General features: G+C 44.9%; 1 pseudogene; it reads left to right on the top strand.

The window, feature by feature from the left end:
- Positions 1–223: 223 nt before the first annotated feature.
- The window catches only part of LOC107059831 (uncharacterized), an 11193-nt pseudogene continuing 5816 nt past the window's right edge, over positions 224–5600 (top strand).

The following is a 5600-nucleotide window of genomic DNA, read 5'->3' as shown; positions in this document are numbered from 1 at the left end:
GGGTATTGACGGACCGTAGATCGATCTATGCAATGCGCCAGCTACCTTTCAGCGCTGTATAATGTTGATATTTTCTGATATGGTGGAGGACACTATTGAAGTGTTCATGGATGATTTTTTAGTTGTAGGTGAGTCTTTTGATCGTTGTCTAGATCATCTGGCTGAGGTGCTTAAAAGGTGTAAAGATTGCAATTTTGTACTGAATTGGGAGAAGTGTCATTTCATGGTGAAAGAAGGTATAGTGTTGGGGCATCGAATTTCAGAGAAAGGTATTGAGGTTGATAGAGCTAAAGTTGAGGTAATAGAAAAGCTTCCACCACCCATTTCTGTAAAAGGTGTTAGAAGTTTTCTTGGACACGCAGGGTTTTATAGGAGATTTATCAAAGATTTCTCCAAAATTTCACATCCATTGTGCAAACTACTCGAGAAGGATTGTAAATTCTATTTTGATGATGATTGTCTTAGAGCATTTGGAGAGTTGAAGAAGAAGTTGGTTACAGCACCAATCATTATTTCACCGGATTGGGGACAACCGTTTGAGGTAATGTGCGATGCAAGTGGAGTGGCACTTGGTGTAGTATTGGGTCAAAGGCGAGAGAAAATTCTTCACCCTATTTACTATGCTAGCAAAGCTCTAAATGTGGACCAGACTAAATGTGGCCCAGAAGAATTATACTGTAACCGAACAAGAACTTCTTGCGGTGGTTTTTGCATTCGAAAAATTTCGTTCCTACTTGCTTGGTACTAAGGTCATAGTGCATACTGACCATTCTTCATTGAGGTATTTGATGGCGAAAAAGGATGCAAAACCCCGATTGATTAGATGGGTATTGTTGCTACAAGAGTTTGATTTTGTGGTGAAAGATAGAAAGGGAACCGAGAACCAAGTTGCCGATCACTTGTCCAGATTAGAGGAAGAGGCTATGCTAAAGCTTGGAGATAGGGCTGAAATTGATGATGCTTTTCCAGATGAACAGGTATTGGCCGCTTCTAATGTTTTGATTCCTTGGTTTGCAGACTTTGCTAATTATTTGGCAAGCGATATTGTGCCCCCATATTTGTCTTTTCACCAAAGGAAAAAGTTTATGCATGATGTGAAGAAATTCTTTTGGGATGAACCTTATTTGTATCGTAGTTGTGCGGATGGGATTATTCGTCGTTGTGTGCCTGAGGTTGAGATGTTGAGTGTACTTGAAGCATGCCATTCATCGCCCGTTGGTGGGCATCATAGTGGTATTCGGACTGCGCATAAGATTTTGCAGTGTGGATACTATTGTCCTACCATCCACCAAGATGCTCATGATTTCGCCAAGTCTTGTGATCGTTGCCAAAGAGAAGGAGGGATTTCAAAGAGGCAAGAGCTCCCTATGAATCCTATACTGGTGATAGAATTGTTTGATGTATGGGGCATTGATTTTATGGGTCCATTTGTGAGTTCATATGGGATGAAGTACATTCTTGTTGCGGTTGATTATGTATCAAAATGGGTGGAAGCAGTAGCGCTCTCCAACAATGAAGGTAAAAGTGTCACCGCATTCTTGAAAAAGAATATCTTCTCCAGATTTGGTATACCGAGGGCTATTACTAGCAATAGAGGTTCTCACTTTTGCAATAAGTTGTTCAAGGCACTACTTGAGAAATATGGTGTCTGTCAAAATGTAGCCACTCCTTACCATCCACAGACTAGCGGTCAAGTTGAAGTGTCCAACAGAGAGATCAAATAGATATTGGCGAAGACTGTGAATGCTAATAGAACGGATTGGTCAAGGAAACTTGATGATGCTCTATGGGCATATCGCACTACATACAAGACCCCCGTAGGTATGTCTTCCTACCAACTTGTATATGGGAAATCTTGTCATTTACCAGTAGAGCTAGAGCATAAGGCGATGTGGGTAATGAAGAAGTTAAATTTGGATTGGGGTGCCGCATCTAATCAAAGAATGGATGACCTGAATACACTTGATGAGTTTCGCCTAAAAGCTTATGAAAGTTCAGCCTTGTACAAAGAAAAGATGAAGAGGTATCGTGATCAAAGAATTGAAAAGCGAGAATTTGTGGTTGGTGATCTTGTGCTTCTATTCAACTATAGGTTGCGCTTGTTTCCAGGCAAACTCAAGTCCAAATGGACTGGACCATTTGTGTTCACAAAAGTGTTCCCCCCTGGGGCGGTTATGCTTGAAAAAATGGATGGAACAAGGTTCATGGTAAACGGGCAAATGATCAAGATCTATCTGGGAAATGCTAAAACTGTGCAAGAGTGATTGAGGCCTACAATCTTGATGAAGTCTGAGTAATCAAGAGGCCTGCGTCGTGCCGCGACGTTTAAATCAAGCGCTGCTTGGGAGGCAACCCAAGATGTACAATTTAGCCAACGATAGGATATAGTTTTTCTCTAGTGGTTTGCTTTGTTTGATTTCCTCCATGTATTAAATTTGATAGTTGTTTTAGTTTTGTACTAGTGTTGGCTAGAATTAGAATAGGGTCCGTGTCTAGAAAGTGTCCAGAAAATGTAAAAAAAATAGCCTATTGGTTGCTACATGTGCAGGTACATATCTACAGAAAATGGTCTGGTGCAGCGGTCTACGGACCTCATCAACGGTCCGTCGTTTAACTCACGGACCGTGGATGGTGTCCTTAGATCCCAAGTAAGCCTCTAAAATTTTTCTAAGTTAAAGAGTGATCTACGGTCCTGATCTACGGACCGTAGACGGGGTCTCGTGAGTCCAAACCATCAGGCTGTCTGACCCGACCCGGACCCCCTATTTAAAACCCCCATTTGTTTTTAAACCATTCCTCTTCCCTCCATTACTCCCACAACCGTTTCTAACATCACATAACCTCCCTAAATCACTCCATAACTCCTCCATAATATCATCCCTTTCATAGTTCCCCAACTTCCCTTCCATTTCAAATACAACCCAACCCATAATCTAACAATAAGGGTCCGGTGTTTGGTCAGAAATGAAGAGGTGACTCCTTGGTCTTGCTAAGATTAGTGTGATCACGCAATCACCCCACTCCTCATTGCTTGTTAGGTAATAGACTTTCCCCTCACTTTAAATTTCGATTCATTTATTGAATAGAGAAAGTCGGGAGTTGGGTCTTGACCTTGGGTAATTTTTAGATGAAATTACATAATAAAGTTAAAAATTACAATGCCCTTGGAACGATAGATAGTGATTGTGTAGCATTATGGTATGTGATCGTAAAAACTATATGTTGGTTTCGATTTAGGGTTCCACAACTAGTCTAAACTGTTTGGTAAAATAATCAGTCGGAATGTTAAGAATGAAGAACTAGCATAATTTAATGTTGTAAATGCATGATGAGATTGTGTTAATGTTGACAACTAAGGCCAAAAATGCATGATACCTAGCACAGATGGCATCCACGATACCCCGTCTACGGAACGTAGATCCATCTACGGACCATAGATGGGGTTCGTAAATGGTTGCACATGAAAAATTTCACTAAGTGTGAAACCACAGATGTGGACTACGGTCCGTAGGTCCATCCACGGACCGTTCTACACTTCCGTGGTTTCCATCTGCGACCTATATGACAGGACCCCTGATCCACGGAAGAGGTCCACGGACCGTAGATCAGTCTACGGACCGTAGGTCTCCTTCGTGGATGACCACTGTAGCATCTGTCTAAATTTTTTCGGTGGACTCAGTTGAGGGTCGTTACCAATTCTAAAGTTTTTTTTTGTAGCGTATGGTTAGTTTTGGCACTAATATCGTTTCCGCAGGTACGATGGCACCTAAGAAAATGGTCACCTACTCAAAATGGGGCAAGTCCAAATCTGTTGCCCCTAGTTTCCGATTAATCGATGAGAACACAGACACCGACACAGATCCATCATATGTTCCTCTCAACTCTAGGACTTCTCGCACTACACCTCAAGGCACCAGAAGCACCCCCCGGAAGGTGCTTCCCGACGTAGTCAGTGTTTCCCAGTCTGATGAGGAGCACACACTGATCGGATCACCAACTGGGGCTGCCTCCAGTTCAGAGGGGTCTATGTCCGGACATGAGTCCGACCATGCTTCAGGCTCCGGGTCTGCCTATCCTTCAGGATCTGATCCTGACCATGCTGCTGGGTCCAGTGCTAAATCAGCAATAGAATCTAATGAGAATGACCAAGCAGCCTCGCTTGATGAGGCAACTAGCTCGGAGTCCATACCTGTACCACGGAATGATGATCCCACTCCAGTAGCCGGCGAGCCAAATAAATGTTGCGTAGAGGGCCAATGGCAAATATATCGGGATGCCAAGATGATCAATGACAAACAGAAAATGGCCCGACTTATTATAGATGAGCGCAGAGTCCTCACAGGGAGCTTGCACACTGTCCCGGACATCCACCGGCTGTTTAACTGTCACAAGTGTGACTGGATGGCTCGAGACCCAGGGACGTATAGTGAGGAGATGGTGCGAGAGTTCTAAGCCTCATATGCCGCCACTCTCCGCGGCTCAATTACCAAAAGGTCAAAGACCTTGGCCCAAGATCCTCTCACTTCTACTATGGTCCGGGGTTGTCCGGTGGACATATCACCTGCCACCATTAGCCGTTTTCTCTATGGTCCTACCACGGGCCACTCTTGGTCTCTTAACACTTTAGAGTTTGATTACCGCTGGGACATAGTACGGAGTGGCGCTTTTCAGAGGAACGCTGAGCAGCGAGAGGGTGTTCTACTATGGTTGGCCAGGTACATTGCTGCAGATGGCGAGCGTGCGGAATGGGTCGCCGCTCCACGGTTGGGCATCCGGAAGGCCACATTAAATTTTGTGGCCAAGTTCTTCTTGCTGCTGGTACGTAACAGAATGTCGCCTACAAAAGCTGAAAATCAAGTCACTTGGGACAGAGCGGTGATGGTTGCAGCATTGGTAGAAAAAGTAGAGATCGACTTTGCCCGCATGCTGCTGGCAGAGATTCACGAGAAGGCTTTCAGGACCTCTACTACTTACCCCTTCCCATGTCTGATTTTTCATTTGTGCAAGGACTCTGGAGTGCCGATCTGGCATTGTGACAAGTTAGTCCACCCTACAGGGGCATTGGACATCAGCCTTATTTGAGATAAGGCAAATGTGGCAGCACCTCGCAGAGAGCCCTAGATTGAGGTACCTCCATTGGATACCGATCTTGCAGACACAGTGGGGCAGGCACAGGGTGGTGACCCCCATTATCCCAGACCACGCCGACACTGTCCCGGGTTCTTCTTCTCAGGCAGCTAGTATGGCTTCTAGTTCTTCCTGGTCCACACCACAATTAGGAGCTACTGCTGTCCCATTAGCCAGAGTACATAAGTTAGAGGCTCAGATGGCCACATTGCTGCATCACATCCAGCCGTGGATGCAAAAGTCGATAGCTGAGTCCGAGGTGAGGATGGAGGGGATGATGGACCAAAAGGTCCAGGTTGTTAATAAGTGGCTTGATGCCTTCGAGTTGAGAGTTCTCGAGCGATCAGCCCCGGCCACAGATCTATCTGCTTTGCAGGCTGATTTAGCCAGCCTCTGGACTGACGTGGATGCTATTCTTGCTGCACCTTCAGTTGAGACTCCGGCTGCTCCTACTGCACTGGCTGATGATACAG

The sequence above is a fragment of the Solanum tuberosum genome, unplaced genomic scaffold, assembly GCF_000226075.1.
Source record: "Solanum tuberosum cultivar DM 1-3 516 R44 unplaced genomic scaffold, SolTub_3.0 scf00001, whole genome shotgun sequence".
Classification (NCBI taxonomy): Eukaryota; Viridiplantae; Streptophyta; class Magnoliopsida; order Solanales; family Solanaceae; genus Solanum; species Solanum tuberosum.
This window is presented reverse-complemented; position numbering and strand designations above follow the sequence as displayed.